Source organism: Columba livia, chromosome 2 (genome assembly GCF_036013475.1).
Source record: "Columba livia isolate bColLiv1 breed racing homer chromosome 2, bColLiv1.pat.W.v2, whole genome shotgun sequence".
Lineage (NCBI taxonomy): Eukaryota > Metazoa > Chordata > Aves > Columbiformes > Columbidae > Columba > Columba livia.
Window position 1 is genome coordinate 47879271 of NC_088603.1, and position 18162 is coordinate 47897432.

The 18162-nt window shown below is 45.7% G+C and overlaps 1 long non-coding RNA gene across 1 annotated transcript; it reads left to right on the forward strand.

Annotated features, from left to right (window-relative positions):
- Positions 1-1505: 1505 nt before the first annotated feature.
- On the forward strand, positions 1506-17587 carry LOC135578484 (uncharacterized). The gene is made up of 3 exons (XR_010470164.1): positions 1506-3193; positions 3527-12150; positions 16412-17587. It is a non-coding gene; the product is annotated as an uncharacterized LOC135578484 (long non-coding RNA).
- The last annotated feature ends 575 nt before the right edge of the window (positions 17588-18162 follow it).

Consider the following 18162-nt stretch of genomic DNA (forward strand, 5'->3'; position numbering starts at 1 on the left):
CTCAGCAGACAGACAAACTCCTCTGCATTCAATGATAAATGTTATTAAGGTAAGGTGTTTGCAGAGCCTAAAATTGAGCCTGGGAGGATGTGGAGATGGAGTAAATGAAGCACTCAGCTGGCTATTGTACGAGGTAGGACCAAGACCAGGGCCTTGTCCTTTCCTTACTCACTTCTCTCTCATCTTGTGGCTTCCACTGCTCCTTATCTGTAAGTTGTACCTTTTTCCTCTGGGTAGTCCACAGCAGGCTCCGTTAGCACCCAGTTTCATCCTCCTGACTGCGGTTCTTCTTTCAAATGGTGTACTTGGGCAAGCCTCTGAAAACGATGCATCACAAGGATGCAGATAACATGTGTCTGTGCAGAAAGGGGGTACAGGTGAGAAGAAACTCCACTGTAAGACATCAGAAGATTGAGGCTGTCTGAAAGAAATAGTAGCATAGAAATTACTGTATTAGGTGAGTCCAGTGACCTCTCCACTCTAGTGTTGTATCTCATGTGAAATGCTCACGGAGTAGAGTTATGGAGTTTTCTACAAGAAGGAAGTCTTTTTGTGTCCATTATTGACGCTGATGTAATCGTGGGGCATGTGGCTTTTTATTGCTCCTGAAACTCTCTTGATATTATCTGTGCATATGAAGATTTCATGACATGAGTCATGAGAGACCTGTGGCCTTGATAGCCATGAGCTTCATGATACGTGTGTGTTTTCTTGTCTCTGTTCTGCTCCCTGACAGATTCTTTGAATGATGTCTGCATTGTGATATGAGAAGACATTCAGCATGGCTTTTAAATGCCATTAATTTATGTTCTTTACCCTTATTTTTTCCCCAGCTTGTTTTTGTCTCTTCTGTTGTAACATATATAAATCTGTCTCTCCTCCTCTTTCTCTGCCCTCTTTGGGTTCCTTCTGCTTTATCCTTGGTATACTGCTGGCTACCGTGTCTTCTTGAAGTGATGCAGATTTCTGGTTTGCCTTTTGCATGGGTTGGTCCAACACATGCTTGCTGGCCTAGCATTTTGACTGTCACTGTGCCGCTCATCCACCCTTTTGGCAAGGTGTTGTGAAGTTTTCTTACTCTCTAGATGTTACCAGTGCACTGTGCATCACCTGCAAAGTTTCCCACCTTACTGCTTCTTCAGACAAAACCCCCCACATTCAACATTTCTCAGTATTTCTGAGGGGTTTTCTACAGATGGAAATGAATGCTGCGTAGTAAACTAGATTGTTAGTCTGTCCTGAAGCTCTGTGTTTTCCTTTTCATGCTCCTTAGGAGAAGTTACTCTGAACAAGGCACTCAGGCTCTGTGAGGTGACAAACACTGGATCCCTTTGCTTGAGTACTTTCCATCCATGCTGACGGCTCTTAGATAAGCCATGGTTTGGGCTCAAAGTTTCCAACTGGGAGCTGGTTTGGGGATTACTGTTGATGAACCAGTTTGTAGCACAGTCACACCAGTCCACCCAGACCCTGTGAGCCAAGAAGATGAGCCTGGGCAAGGGCAGTGAATGCTTAAGCATGGTTCAGGGTTAGCTCATGTGCCTTTGGGACTGTAGGCAGCAAATGGGAATAGTGAGCCTGGAATGGAAAAGGGTGAGCGAGTCCAGCCATACTCTGTGCACAGATGCAGCAAACACACAGGATGGAGAGCAGAGTAACAAAACTTTACTTCCACACTCATTCTCTGTGCTAAGTTCCCTAGAAGCAGACCCTAACTCATCTCTTACTTCCCTATAGCTTGTAGGCCATGGTAAACCCCTCCTTGCTTTTCTTAGGACATGATTCATGCACATTTTGAGACATGTTGGATTTCAGAGTATTTCCAGACCTATGATCTTGTCCTGTTATCTGTGGTCTTTTTCCATCCTTTCACTGACAGACAGTCCCCACTTCACATCTTGAATTCCAGCTGCCTGGAAAACAATCAGCAAATAGACACTGGAGGAAATATTGGGGAAAAAAAAAAGCCCAAAACACGTCTAGCAATTGGGCTTGCAGCCTCCAAGCAGGTGCAGGCTGCATGTGAACAGCAGCAATTCACTCAGCAGTGCTTTTGAAAGTGAAGAGCTGACAGCACTGGGAAAGCTGAGTGATGTGATGGGTCTGGGATCAGGGAAGCATCGTGTGTGGATGCCAAGTAGATGGCTGAATTTTAGACGCCGCTAATTTTAGTTCAGCATGATTTGCTTCACTGAGCTCTCCTAGTGCTCCGAATGCTGTCATTCAGGTTGATCATAATTCTTCGCTAGACTTAAAACTCTTGGATACACAAGACTCTGATGTGAACCTTTTTTTTTTTCTTTCCTTAAGATGAGGTTTTTCCTATATGCTGTGACCTTACTACGAATGTATGTTAGACCAACACCAGTAATCATGATCCCGCTGTTCCATTTTCTTTCCTCCTCATGATGTTCTTTAACCTATTTTACATGTAAAACACTTCATAATATGCAGCCAAGTGTTTAAGCATTCAATTCCCTTCCTTCACCTGCCCCTCCTTTTCCTGCAGTTGGTTGCAGATCACTGCTTGGAAGCGTGCAGAGAGAGCGGGCAGCAAGGCGAGTTTTGTCCCTGTGAGAGTAACCACTTTCAAGTAATTCTTTATGCAAGGTGACCAGCGTGCACTTGTACCATATCTTGGCTGAAAAAACGGCAATTTCTGACAGTGCAGACATCTGACCTTACCCTTAAATAAAGTCACTGTCCAGTCCCCAGGCAGGGTTGCTGCAGAAATCCAGGGTTGGGGATACAACTCCACACAACCTCTGTCTTCTTTAAGTCCTGTAACTTTGTCTTGTGTTGATCTTCTGGGCTCAGCTTCCTATGTGTTTGCAGCATTAAGCAGGGAAAGAGTCTGCATGAAAATTGCTCAGGTGTAAAAATGAGAGAGTGGTTAAAACCTGATTCGAAAATACACCCAGGCTAATAGAGTTTCATTTAATCTCCAGGTTGCCATTCAAGATCCAGTTTGTCTAGCTTGTGATGGAATGTGGTTACCACCAGACAAGTATTCAGTGCTTCGTGTAATGAAAATTGGCACTTTGCAGTGATTTCTAAACAGACGCAACTGCAGCTGCCGTGGGAAGGCTGAGGCCATCTGTTTCTCCCTGCAGCTGCTGGCCCCTTCCCGTGTCCCTCCTCATCCTCATCCCCAGCTCCACTGCGTGCAACTGAGAGGACGTGTGGGCATGAGGTGGGTGGTGATGGGGTTCGTCAAACTACAGCAGTCAGAGGCAGAACGAGTGGAGGGAACTTGGAGCTGCAGCTGCATGATTCCCATGTATTTTTGTGATCTCTTACTTCAGAATCATGTATTTTAAGTGGAAGTTGACATGCAATAGCAGTGGAATGTAGGAAATTTGTGTCATTGCCAGTCTTTTCTACTTGCCCTCTGTCCATTCAAAGCTGAGTAATTTGCTTTGCGTTTCTGATCTCGGTCTATGAGGCTTAGGGAGCTTTCTTTGATTTAAATTTACAAAGCCATGCCTAGAAAAGGTGATGTCATATTCCTTTTTTCTTCTAGCAGTACCTCCTCAGCATACTTCAACCAGGGTGTCAGCAGGAGTGTAACACTAATCTTGTCCTGTGAATGCCTGTCAAGATCTGGTCCATGAACACCAACTTTGTTCCACAGTGGTGCCTCTGAACAGTTCTGCTCTGGAAGAAGGACGTGTACTAAGGCAGCTTTTCTACAATGGCAAAGGAGATTTGCATTCAACACTTGATTTATTTTGTCATAATTTCTCTATAAAGACACATTTTGAACTTGTAGGGAGTTCCAAGATGGATCCTTGGGATCTGATTACAGGGAAGGATGGGGAAACATGATGGTATTTATGCTATACCTCCCACCACACTGGTGTGCTCACCTAGCTCCTGGAGTAGTCTCTGATGCAGGATCAAGTCAAGAAAGGATTTGATTCCCCTCAGAGGTATATTGCCACCTTGCATTAACATCCAAGTTGCACTTAAAGATCTCTGGAGATCCGGTGCACAAGACTGTTACAGTTTCAGTGCAAATTTGAGGCAAATGTGAGAAGTAGCCACTGAAGTTTAACAACTATAAATTTCAAAACTGGCTCATTTATTCAAAGAAATAGGTCTTGTGGTTAAGTTCTCCCTTCCGTGATAAAAGTCTCCATGTGATAGAAATTTGCCTTTCTGCTTGGGCAGAATTACTGCCTGTATCACCGGGGTTCCTGCCCATGCAGAGGAAGAGAGGGAGGAAAGCAGGGACCCACCATGCAGGGCAGTGAGTGGAGACTTCCTGCAATGCCTTTGTTAATGGTGTGTTTCTGGGAGCTGGTCCAGGGCCATTTCAGAGCATCAGTATAATTTTACTGTTATTTCTTGGGTTGAGTTTTGATCCATGAGGCTTTATCTTTGGAAACAACCATTTCCCAGAGCAGTGTCTCTGTCCTCATGATGAAGGGCTCTGCAGTACATCCTTTGGTTCTCTAAAACATGGCACGCTTCACAGACCTAAAACATTTCCTAACTGATTGATAGCAACTCATTTAATGCAATGCGCAGGTCTAAAACTATGAATATATCGAGCTGTGGAACAATATATTTCTTCTTCTAGGGGGTGATTATTGTACACCACTCTCACTTAAAATGGAGGGAGCAATTGCATTTTATCACCTGTTTGCAAAAACTCATTATCAGAGGCTAAAATTTATGGGCAGAACCTCTGAAATCTGATGTCTTGACACACTCTGTTTTTATTATTTGCTCTGTGGCCCTGAGGGAGGCACACTGAAAGTAGAGTCCTCTCCAGCCAGGCAAAGTTATCCTACTATGAAGGTATGGACAGAAAGTAAATCAGTGTGAACTGCGAGTGGGTCAGCAGCTCTGGAGCACCTGCCTATGTGCATCCTGCCGCCAATGCTGCGTGTGAGGCTGATTGCCCCTCTTTCATCGAAGAATGGTTGAAGCAGCTGGTCAGAAACAGACTCTGTGATCCAGGGATAGCTGCAAGGAACAGAGAATGGGAAAAGATACTGGGAGGGGATGTGAGTATGCATGCCAGGGAAGGATGGCTTTAGTGTTGACCTCCTGCATCCTTCATGAATGTGGTCCTCACGCTGACCGCATGCTCTGACCACATCCGAGGCTGGAGCCTCTGTCTTGCAAGCAAAGAAGATAATTAATCATCTGCTTTTCTGTGGGCCAAATGCACATCTGGTGTAATCAGCTTTGACTTCTGTGGGCTTAAGTTTGGAAGAGGTTTCAAGTAGTTTGTCTCTTCTGTCGTATGTGTAACAGCCATCACACAGGGGGATCCTCATGGTCATGGAGTCTGAAAGAATGAAGTTAGTGCTGTCTGGCTAATCCAGGCCTCCTTTCAAACACCACCCACCTCAAAAGCTGAGTTTTATTTACCTTTGCAGGGCTTAGCTTTGCCACTTTCTGGCTTAAATGTTATTATTTTTTATCAAAAGTTGGCTGTCTAGCTGAGGGCATTTTTTAACTTGTCAGGATTTACAACAAAAATATCACTAATAGCAATTTTTTTGCCACATTACCCCCTATTTAGTAGAGGGTGAATCCATCAAATTGCAGTACACGTGCAGAGTTAGTAGCTTAATTTATATTAAACATATATTGCATTGTTAGGAAATATAAGATACATGGTGACTATAAAGGACTCTGTGTAACTAAGAATGTTGCACATCCTTACCAGGGTTTAGGTAATGGAAGCACCACATTTTGTTTTCAGGCAGCTCTCACCAGAAATGACTCCCCCAATAGATTAGGCTTCACCACTGTGCACGAGTCATATTTTCAAACACATCACCTAGCCTAAAGCCACTCTTGTTAAATACACGCCAGTTTTGTGCACAGAGGCTCAGTTATAGCTCCTACAGCCACTTCAGCATTTGTATTTCCTTTGCTCTCTCTGACCGTAACCATAGAGCCTACAACAACACTTGGAGAAATATAATCTTTGGCATTTAGTACTTTTTCTCCACCCATATGCACGTGCACTTTTGAAGAAGCAAACAGAAAATCCTCATAACTCTGGCACCCATAGCCAGGAAGAGCTATGACCTGAGAGAACAATTAAACAACAACAACAAAAAATATATATATATAGTAATAGTTATAGAGGGGAAAAGCATTAATGTGAGGAGTTACAGCTCTGCCTCTGGGAGCCAGTGCTGCACTCTGCCAAGCTGTGTCGTGCCATCCTGGCAGCACAGATAGGTTGCTAAGGCAGAAATGGGTCAGGGGAATGTGCTCTGCACCAAAGTGCTCAAAACAGCACCTGAGTGGGGTTTCAGCACTGCACAGGGCTTGCACTGGCCATTACAGAAGACACGAGTTTTAATGGAGAGGAAAACAAATAGCTACTACGAATGGCTCTGGGGTAAATGGCTCACCTAGGCTATTTTGGCAAATACTTAGGAATGACAAATATATTCACCCATCAGGGCTGGCTCAGCAAATAGGCTGGTCTGATGATAATGACTGCAGTGAATAATTCAACTGGGTCTACTGGTAGTCTGAGAGTGAGTCATAAGGGCAGAGAAAATTAGGAAAATTGCTTGGGTGCTGGATGGCAGGGAAAGACAGAGAAGGAGACATAAAATGGAGAAAAAACCTGCCCAGCAGCTGGGGCACTCAGCTGGGATGCAACACACAGATCCACAATGCTCAAACTGTGGAGCTTCTCTGGAGCTTTTCCAGGTGAAACCATGTGGAGAAGGAGAACAAGCAAGACAAGTCAGGCAAGACCAGGTCTAGGCAAGGACTGAAGGAAACGTTTGTAAACATGGATGCATTTCCATAGAAAGTCTCATTTTTTTGTGTGTTAGACTTTTCAAAGGACAGACCATTTTGTCAAAAGGTCATCACCCAGCAGGTTAATGCCATCCCTTTTTCATTTCATCAAGTCGCTAAACCTGGTAGCATCTGCTGTCTGAATGGGCATACCCTCAGCTGCAGTGTATCCATATGTTTCCATACCTGTTTCCCCTTCCTTTCTCTTCCCAGCATCTCTGTCCTTTCTGGCCAACAGCTGTCCACTGTTCAGCCCCAGGAGGGCTACTGAGATCCAGTGGGTTTTGCCCAGGAGTAGTGACCTGCTCATGCAGAAAACATTGAAGGATTTAGGGCTGAGCTTGTAACATGGTCCTGGGAAGGAGTGCTAAGGATGTAGAAGAAGGGAGCAAAGCTATCACTGTGTTCCTAAAACTGCTCCTTGGAGCAGATTTAGCATTAGCAGCATATCCCCTTTGACCACATCCCTCACTCCATGATGTGGGACTGGTTCACATACCAGCCTGGAAAAGCTGTTTTTTCAGCTTCATCTTTTACTGTCACACAAGGAACATTTAGATTAATTTCAGTTAAACAAGACCTTGTGCTGCTGCTTCTGGATGCCTAAAATGTGAAGGACTGACAAAAAAGACATGTATCCTATCTCCCATGGTTTCTGCTCTTTCTTCTGGCATCACATTTCGGGGATCTCCATGTACTGTGGCTGTGTAGGGCCTCCTTTAAAAGAGTTTCTGCCTAGAGAGGTTTGGATCTCTTTTGCTTGAAGACCCCTTCCTGGTGGGGTCTGCTAGCTAATTGGGATGGATAATTAGGATGGCAGAATGCTTTTATGAATGACCAGGTTACTGGCTATGTTACTTTAATCACAGACCCTAGCCTTGCATTGAGGGTGGTAAAGTACTGGAACAGGTTTCCCAGAGAGGTGGTAGATGCCCCATCCCTGGAGACATTCAAGGCCAAGCTGGATGGGGCTCTGAGCAACCTGATCTAGTTGAAGATGTCCCTGCTCATTGCAGGGGTGTTGGACTAGATGACCTTTGAAGGTCTTGTCCAACCCAAACTAATCTATGATTCTATGATCCTATGAGTATAGGAGCTTGGCACTTCAGCATGGGCTAGTGCAGGCTTTGAAGAAGAAGAGGGCAAGCTGTGGCCATTCCCACCTGACAAACGGGAATAGGAATGGGAAGAGGGAGCAAGCCACTCCTTCTTGTGCATTGCTATGGGTCCTGCATCCACTGATGCCCTCCACCAGAATGCCTGACCCAGTAGCTGGGGGAGGTCGGGGTGCCTCTTCCCTTTAAATATCAAGGAAGGAATCAATGCTGCTGAAACTTGCCTCTGAAGGATCACTCCCAAACTCCTGTGCCAGGGGTGTTGCCTGAGGTGCTTTGATTTCTCTCCAGCAGCATCCAGGAGAGGCAGTTCAGAGATGCTGGAGACTGTACAGGTCCCAGTTGTTCTCCAGCCCCTCTTGCTGAGGATATTGCTCAGTGGGGACAGGGACATGGTGAGGCAGACTCTGAACCTAGGGCATGTGGTGTGACTGCTGGAAAGGGCTGAAACCTGCCAGTCTCAAGGCTGAGCTGTCCTGGCACAGGGGAAGACAACGCACAGAGCAGTGCCTGTGTGAAGTGCAGGGGAACTGGGAATGAACTCTTGCAAAAATAATAATAATAATTTTTTTTTTTAAATAGTCAGGCCTGTATTTCACATTTCTCTCTGCCCTTCCAGCAACCCTTCCTTGAAAAGTTTATGTCTACATTACAAGAAGCGGTTGCATTTTCTCGCAGCCAAGTCCTCTCCCTGCTGTTTTCCATAGCTGAGCTGGCCTTTGAGTAGCCTCGGTGATGCGGGGCCTCTCGCAGACAGAGCCACGTTTGTCTCAGAGGCATGTTGAACTTGGCAGGTACTGTATGTCTAACTCCAATTTAAACTACCACCTTTCCAAAGGAAAGGAGTCTGCAGTACACAGCAGCAGCTGCCACAAGGAAAATTTGCTTGCCTGGTTGCAAAACCCAAGCAGGGTTGTTAACAACAGTTTCTCCAAGTTTTCACACAAATTTACTCTGTGGTCTTGCAGATACTGACCTAAGAGTAATTTTTTTTTCCAACAGAAAGAGGTTAAAACAGGGTGATTTGATTGCAATCAACTCAAACAGACTAATGTGTGATAAACCAGGCATAAATACAACCATAAAAACATGGGCCAGGCTTGTCCTTCCTTGCAAACAACCATCTGTGGTGCATGTGGCTCTGGGGCCAAGCCTGTTGTGCTTCTCTGTGGCCTGATCCGTTCCTGTGGGTTCATCACTTCCCATGAACTACAGCAGAGTCAATATCTGATGGTGATTTTTTTCCCCTTTGGCTGGGAGAAAGCACAAGCTTCTTGCAGATGGGGAGAGGGTTGATGGTGGATCTCCATAGGGGTCCTGCCTTGGAGGGTCTTGGTTAGCTTACTGGTGGGAAAAGGGAAAGCCAGTCCTCTTGCATGAGGAAGAAACATCTCTGGACAGTCAGCTCTCAGGAGGAGCAAGCCTGGTTGGAAATCTCCTTCATTCAGTGGGACACACATCATCTCTGCAGGCAGTGGGGAAGATGATATGGGGTGTTTCTGGGTGCCAAAGCCTGCATGCACACCACTGTGGAGTACAGTTGTTCTCCATCACCGTTTCCACCACCTCATTAAGCTTGCCATCAATAATACAGTGTTTCTCATGCAGCTGAGAGCGGAAAGGGCGGTCGTATGGGAGCTGACTCACTCTGACTCACAGTGTCTCTCCTGGGAACACAGGGTCATTCAGGTTAATCTCAGCTCTTCGCATGCCCAAAGACTGCAGGCAGACCAAGGACATCCCCTCTCCACACTCTGTCACCTGCAAAGTACCTTGTCCTAAGGCAAGGAAAAGCCCCTTCTGAGGGCTGGGATGAAGCAGTGGATGAGGGAGCCTGGTCTGTGCCACCAGTTTTCCTGGTCCCCCATCAAAGTAGCAGCTCCCCCTCTGGAGTGCCAGAAGCCCCATTGCAATGGGAGCACTCTGGATGTCCTGGGTCAGGCAGGCTGACCCAGGGACTCAGGTCTCCCTGAGTACTTTGGGGCAACGTCTAGACCAGAGAAATGCAGCTGAACACACTGCGCCGTTTTTTCTAATTTTTTTTAACTTCCGCTTTTGGGAACAGCAGAGAGACAGGTCAGAAAAGGCTCTCAGGCAACAAAGTTTAGTTTCCTACACTTTATCATTTAATGGTGTGAATTCTGAGATTGGTCTTTGCTCAGACACAGCAGAAACTTATTATACTTGATTTCTTAGAAAAGGAGGGCTTGGGTTAAGGGGAAGCACTGCAGACCTGTCTGGCTGCTGGAGAGTTAACTGTGCTGTAGTGCTGCCCAGGCTCTAGACCCGGACAGGTACAGCCTGGGCTGGGGGCAGCCGTCAGTGAAAGTCAATGTTGATCTTTCTGTGACTCCTCAGATAACAATTCAGCTTTCAGAGATCTCCATGTTTGCTTTCTTTTTTGCTTTTGTTTCTCTCTCTCTCGGAATGAGAGGGTAAATACAGGAAGTTTGGTTGAGCGGAAAGGTAGAAGATCAAAACCATCCTGTATTACCAACTTCCTGGCAGGTGCCATGATGCAGAGCCCATCAGATGGGCATTGCTGGGGTTAGGGAAGGATGAGGGGAGAACAAGGAGTGTTTTCTGAAATCCTTGTCTCCAGACAGTCTAGACCCAAATTCACCTTTTATATTAAAAAAAAAAAAAAAAGGAAAAAAAAAAGCAAAAAAAAAGTTTGGACACTGGCAGTCTACCTAAACATGTTTTTAATAGGAACTGTTAAGTTTTGGAACAGGACAGCAACTGTGATGGAGCAGCAAATAAAATGCTAAAGTAAATGACAATGATTGAGGTTGTGTTTGTGCCTGTACGCTAATGATGCTTTCCAGATCCAGCTACATTTTCCTGTTAGTGGCATGCTTCTCCCTCGCTCTCTCTCTCTCTTCTTTTTTTTTGGTCTGCCCACTTCCTGTTTTCTATTTGCCCTCTTCCCAATCCATTCCTTCCACTGTTGCTTTGAACTTCCCTCCATCTCAACTTTTCATCATGCCCAAAGGTCTTTGCTTTCATCTAGTGCAAATACCTCTTTTCCAAAGCCTCCAAGAGGTTTTCATGTCTTTCTCTGAGGCTGTGTTTTATTGTCCTCGGTTCACACTGCAGAGGGGAGACCACCATAATACCAAAGCGTGACTAGATCCAGTAGACTAGATCCAGCCTAGGTTTAGCTGGGCTGACGTGTCACTAGTGGTGGTGTAGCCCCTGTAAGTAAAAGCTTGAGGAGTGTTTCAAAATCTGTTAGTAATGTGAGTTAACGCTTTGACAGCCAAGTCAAAGTGACTGCAACTTGACAGAGTTCAAATACTCTCAGCACCTTGCCCAAAAGATTACCAGGCTGCATCTCTGGATTGATCGGGACACACATGATGGCTTTAACTGTTGGTCTCCTCCCTATTTATTGAATGTTTGGTTATCACTTTCCAATACCACATCCCACTGGACTCTAACAGTGATGCTGAGTCCTGGCTGAGGGAGGACCAATAAACCCACAGGCCAGCGGTAGCACAGCAGTGGTAACAGCTCTCCAGCAAAAGGTGTGAAGCCTCTGTCTCCCTCATCTCGTCTGGATATCTTGTATGGTACCCAGAAGAAATGCTGCTAACACCAGCCTTTGTGCATTGTCATCTTGGATGTGAGGCAAGACCCTGTCATCAAGGTCTGCTCTTCTGGATGGCAACCAGGGCTCTGATGCATAAAATTAAAAATCTTGTGGCAGCTTATTTCCCATCAAGGAAAAACCAAAACGAAACAACAAACACAAACAGCAGATCCATTGAATTAACCAGATGTGTTAATAATATAAAGTGTTGCTTATCCTTTGTCTCGTCCCTGTCTCAGTGTCCATTTATGCCATTTCCCTGCACTTTCAATTTCACGTGTCACAGCTGAAAATCCTGCATCAATCCCCCCTTTTGTTTTTCTCCCATGTGCAGTCCATGCTGATGTGGTAAAGCTGCTGTGGGAAGGCTGGAAGTCCCTGCAGTAGGGCAGCCGGGCTCTTCTCACTGCAGGGCTGGGTGAGCAGTTCCAGGCTGGGCAGCCTGAGGAACTTGGTTGTGCTGGAGCTGTCAGCACTTCCATATGTGAGAGTGTTGAAAGCCATAGGATCAGACTCGGGAGTCAGAATACAACGCGACTTCAAAAAGTGATGTGATTAATCATGTTTTCATTTACCTTCTAGTTCTTGAGCTTTTTGTGCCAGCACTTTTAAAGCTTTATCTGAAACTGAGAGGAAGAAACATCATTTTTCTCTGTAAATAGCTGAGCTTGTTGTGTAAAGGTTTGGGGGTTCAAGACTTTGACAGGAACGTGAAGCATTGTCATGCTTGCAGTGTAGTTGTGGCACCTTGCAATGTTTGTCTTACTGGTTCCTTGGCGGCCTCTTCCAAACTCAGGGAGACAGATGAGTGTCAGTTCCACTTTTAAAAAGAAAGAATATTTATTTCAGCTGGAAAGTCTCTGAATTCCTTAGTGAAGTTTTGCAGCAGAAGATGGATTCTGTAGCAACCAAAACGTTACCTAGAAGTTGTGGGTCTGCCTTAGCATAGAGATATGTTTCTGATTTCAGAGAATAAATATTGTTCTATGGTGCTACAATTTATGCTACTGGGGAGGCTGACACTAACGCAAATACACTGCGAGGCTATATGCTTCCTGCTCACTTCAAACATCAAATTACTCCTACCTAAAAAAAATGGGTTTGTCTTTATGTACAGAGCTGGTCTTATCACCAATGTACTTCCCTGGAAACAAAGTTTATTCCAAGAGTTAAAAATATGCATAACCCCATAAAGGGTTTAAAATATTTCCTGGTACCGTTCAGTGAAAGCTGCTTAATTGGAACTCCCACACAGCCCTTTGCAATTAATGCTGATGCTGCCATTTAGGAAAAATAGGGGAGAGAATCTCAAAGTCAGAATACAAAATACAACAATGTCCTGTGCAGAAACATGGTACACAACTACAGACACTATTAGTTATCGTTCATCTTGGTGTCTCCTGATCATTCATGAGTCCTGCTCTTCTCCCAGCTTTTTTTGGGGGGGATGAGAAGGAGGGAGTTGCTGTGCTAGAGGGGAGCCTGGGGGCTTTACAGCTGAACCACAGCACATGTTTCTCTTCCCTGCACTGTGCAGTGGTGTGAGATGCTGAATATGTGCTAGATACCTCCCAGGTCTTCCTTGCTGCACCATTTCAATCCTGGATTCATTGTGCACATGCTCAAAGGCTCCTGCAACTGAAAATACTGCTTTGGACAGAGGAGTGGAGAGGACCAGCTGATGCAGAATCCCTGAGTCATGCTCCACTTCCCATCTGCAGTGAGGATGTAGGGTGACCTTGAGCAGAAGGCACAGCAGGATGCAACCCTGAACTTCTGTGTGATAACACCTGCATGAGAACTCCCCCCAGCACCCCCAGCTCAGGACTAGTAAAAAGCCAGCTTCATAACATGGTGAGAAACAGCATCCTTTGTTAAATCATGGAGGAACATAGCCATAGGTAGGGCTTTTCCTGTAGCAAATGATGTTTTCCTCCCTTCCTAGTCATTGAGTTCTCCCTCATGTTCAGGCCTGTGTTTCCTCACTGACCTTGCTTGGGATACAGATGTTGGGAGTCAGTGCAAGTGGGGGGCAATAGTGACTATATTTTACTCCTTCACACATAACCGGCTGATAAATGACATGAAAAAGTGAAAACCCCAGGCATGTGGAGCCATTAAAAATAATGAAGGGAGGGCAGACATTTGATGCTGGTCATGCTACTCAAATCCCAGAAACATTGTGATCTTAAGCTCCACTGCTGCTTTTTTGCAGGGCATGATGGGCTATAAGAGGAGAAGGCCCAATAGCACCTGGGCTTTGCTTAATTTGCCACAAACACTCTGTAGATTAGACAGAGCAGTAAAAAACAAAACAAAACAACAAAAAAAAACAAACCAAACAAAAAGACGCAAAAACCCAAGGACAGGAATTTCCTTGTTGACAAGAACAGACTGGCTGGGCGCTTTCAGCAGGCTAACCACAAATTTGCTGTGGAGCCTCATGCTCTGAGAGCAGTGTGGGTAGAAACTGCTCCCCTTTGATGTTGGGCCTTGAACCCATTTCATTTTTTGTGTAACTGGCCTTGTTGCCATGGTTGTTACAGCTTGCAAAGGTGAAGTGGTGAGTTTTCACCAAGAGAAGCTGGAAGCAGCCGCATTTCTTCCTCCTGCCTCCTGCAGCTGCCCCTCGCCCTTCGTCTGACCACAGCAAGGTCTGGCAGTGGGGAGGTGTATTTAGCTTACATCAAAACAGCCGCACCACATTCAGCCATGCATGTCATCCTGTTGCTGCGGCATGGGGACAGCCTGGCACCCCCACCACCTGCCCTGGCAAACCTCATCTCAGCCGCTGGGTAAGAGTCTCGCAAGCCAGCCAAGTCCTTTGTGCAACCATGGCGATTCTCATCCTCCCAGGAAGGAGCGGTGTGCAGGACTGGTGATGATCAAAGGCCAGCTATGAGTCATCTCAAATCCAATGAATGATCATTAGTTGAGGGAAGAGGTAATTAGACTGGCTTCACTATCTTGCTGTTATGCTCGGGGGAGTAATGGGGTGGTATTGCTGCCATTGAAGAACTTTATTTGTTAGGAGTGACTCACTGGGTATGCGTCACAAATTATACATGGGAAAAACTGCCGGTGCTCCCTGTTGGGAGTTGAAAGTCCAGTACAATGTGCCCAGACAATCCTGGCAGCTGCCTGATAATGATAGCATCACCTGGTGAACATTCCCTTTCATCTCACCTGGAGGAAAACTATCAAAGCCAGGTTCCGTGCTTGCCACCAGTAACTTCATGGGCTACATACCTGCCCCATTGCAGAAGCTGAAGGGGAAATGACTTTTGACAACACTAGCAGATGAACAGAAGGACCAGATGCAGAGCCCTGGTATCCCAGCCTACCAAGATCTCACAAGGACTTCGTAGCCCTTGAGAAGGAATTTAACTTGCTGATCTGGGCCAAAGCTTTGTGACTGCTCTTTTTCAGCAATAAGCTGCAGTGAAGTGTGATCACAAAGCCAAGGCATTTGCAGTATCCAAAATCTGTCCCCAGACTGGAATTTCACAGTTGAATTGGCCCATGTTTTGTTTTATAAAAAGATTGAGTGAACTTTTAGTCTTGTTTGACTGATTTTTATTCCGTGGACTTGCAAATTTCAGTTGGACCAGGTCTTCTTTATAAACTTAATGAACTTGTTAAAGTTCCTAATGTTTCTGCTTCCAGAACAAGCTGGAGTGTGGAAAGACAGAAGCAATCAACACTAAAAGAAGACAAAATAATTGCCTGAATATTTACATTATTTTTGCACTTTGAAACCCAATTTTAGATTGCAGCTGAGACTTCAGGTTTGTTCTTAACTTGTCCAAACTATTTTTTGTGCCTGCCCTCGAACAAACCCGCTCAAATCATGTTTGCCCTTCAAAACTTAGTTCTGAGAAGTGCCCAGCACAGAGTTACTCGATGTAATGAATGTAAATACTGGGAAGATTACTTATTTCCTTTGTGCATGTTCTTTTGAGTTGGGATTTGATTATGGCACTTGAAGAATATCATCCTCTTATTGTACAAAAAACACAATTATGGAGACCTGATCCTTATCTCTACTTCAGAGGAGGTGTGCTGCTAAGGTGCATAGGTGTAAAGCAAGCATGTCATGCCTTCTGGTTGGGATGCTGTGCTCTGAGTCTGTTGAGATCCTTCCGTGGTGTCTGCTTTGAGGTAGTGGGACTTGGGCCAGATATTTCCGCTTTTTCATTAGAACAGCCTATGCATAATCTGAAGCACCTTGGGTGGGTAATGAAGGGCTTAATCCCGAAAAGATGCTGAGTACTGCAGCACATCCAAAAGCCAGATGGTGTCTCCCTGCTGCCCATCCCAATGGCTGAAAGCAGAGCCACGTTTCCCATGAAGGTGCTCATCACCTCCTGCTCGGACTGTGCCCCCCAGCTAACATGCAGCCATGGCTTTCCTGTGCAGGGACACATGAAGGGGACCTGCAGGTGTCTCTGAACTGGCACCAAGGTAATATCCAGCTTTGCAATACCCAGCTGCTTCACTGAAGGTGTGTCGCTGTGAGCCATTCACATCAACTGCAGCCATCACGCATGTCCAGCAATTGCAGCCTGTGCTGTGATCGAAACTGGTGACGGGTGAATTAAAGCTACCTGTCTGCTGAACACATGCAAACGCATCTCTCTCTCAGACACACACACATACAAAACCAGAAAAAAAAAGGAGACAGAACTGCGAAGTATAATGTCATGACAGTCCATGAGAAAAATCTCAATACCTGACCTGCCAAAATTCTTCCATTCTGGTCTCAATGTCCAAAGAGGAGACTGGTGAAACCAGGTGAGCATTTTGAAGGAAGAAAGATGATGACTTGGTCGCAGGCCATTAGAACACTAGGGAAGACCATAACATGCCCTGCAAGACCTGCACTGTTTTGATTAAACCCTGTTTTATTTTCCAGCCTCACAGAATTCCCTGGGTTTGAGCTGCACCTTCCCAAAATACACACCCCACTCCTAGCTGCTGTGGAAGCTGCAGCCCATGAAGTGTGCCTGGCAGATGACTGCCTTATCCCGGCTGGGCTGGGAGCTAGTAAGCTCACTGGGACACCGACTACCTTGCACGACGGTCTGGGGACTATGCAGACACACCAGGGCTCTGATCTCTTCTGGTCAGAGCCTCTGGGTGTTTCTGTGACTCGATGGGGAATCCTGGCCAGTTTTCTGTCTCTCTCCACAGTGAAAGCTCATTTTGCTTTTCCCTCCTGCTGTGATCTAGGGGTCTAGGTTTAGAAGAAATTATACAACTAAATAAGAGCCATTACGAAAGGCCAAATCTTGAACGGATTTGTGGGCGCTTCTGCACTGCGAGTGACATGTGGACAGGCACACCTCTGTGAGGCTAATCTCCCAAGCGTGGAAAACAATATGAGGGCAGATATAGCTACAGGGCTGCGAAGTGAAATGTCGGAGGGACATCCAGAATCAGAATTAGGGATGCATGCTGTTTTTACAGCTGGTGGGAAGCCCATGTCATGCTGCTGGTATCTCTGATGGTGAAACCACGGCACAGTCAGACATCGCTCGTTCTTCTATGCAGATCTCTCTCCCATGGGACTCTCTTCTTCCCTCCTTTTTCTTTCACTGCATAGTTCAATAAAGCATCCCTGTATCATCTGCTGGTCATGTCCTTCCTTTCCGAATTCACTCCCACATCAAATTTGGATCGATGATAGCTATTTCTAAGTGAGGAGGAGTGTTTACATCCATAACATCAATGCGGACGTGTTGCTCCTGTGGGGCCACTGCTCTGCAGAGAGCAGGATGAGCTGCCCTGGCCAGAGTCCTGAGTGGGGTGCAGAGCAAAGGCAGCCTCTGGGGTGGGAGGGGAATGGGAGATCAGATGCTGTCAAGTGTTTTACAATAATACCTTGCCGAAAGCAGCATCAGATTTTGGAATTAAAATTGTTTCTTCACACCTTTCTGGTTTTGCAGTCAGTTTTGCCAGGCTTGTGGTGGTGTCTTTGTGAAGCCACAAAGGGTAATTAGCAAAGGCAAAACCAGATCCTGAGCTGGGTATGGGATGTTACACCAGATTGCCCCTGTTGATGTTCTGGCCCATAGTTTTCAGTCATGCCAACTGCAAGCACAGCAGACACAAAGTCTGAGTATACAGAGGGTGACACTGCAGACTCTTGCCAAAATCAGTGGAAATATTGCTGTCAGAACTAGGAACAGGATTTCCCTGGACTTACTCAAAAGACAAAGATGTCAGTGACAAGGGGAACAGTGTGAACCTAAACCTTCTTGTATTTTTAAGACTGCAAATTTATTCTTCCTCTAATTCTTTCTGAAGATTCCTTATTGAGTGTTTCTTTTTCCCTGCCACTAAGCTGCTGCTGTTGGCTGCCATGGGGACTTGTCAGTCTGTCCCACACATTGGCTAGACCTCACATAGTTTCATGGTCAGGGAGAAGGGAATAGTGATGGAGAGCAGCCTGGCAAATAGATCATCCAGGATTCCTTCCTATGGGTGGATCACTCCTGTCCAAAGCAAACCCAACACACTGGCAGACAGACACTTCATCTTTGGGGTCTCCTGCAGCCTCAGTGAGTCAGGATTAAATAATCTTCTCTCCCTGCTTCTATTCCTGTCCCCCCATGAGACCAGAATGAAGAAGCAAGTGGGGTCCAGTCTGCCTTGAAGTCCTAA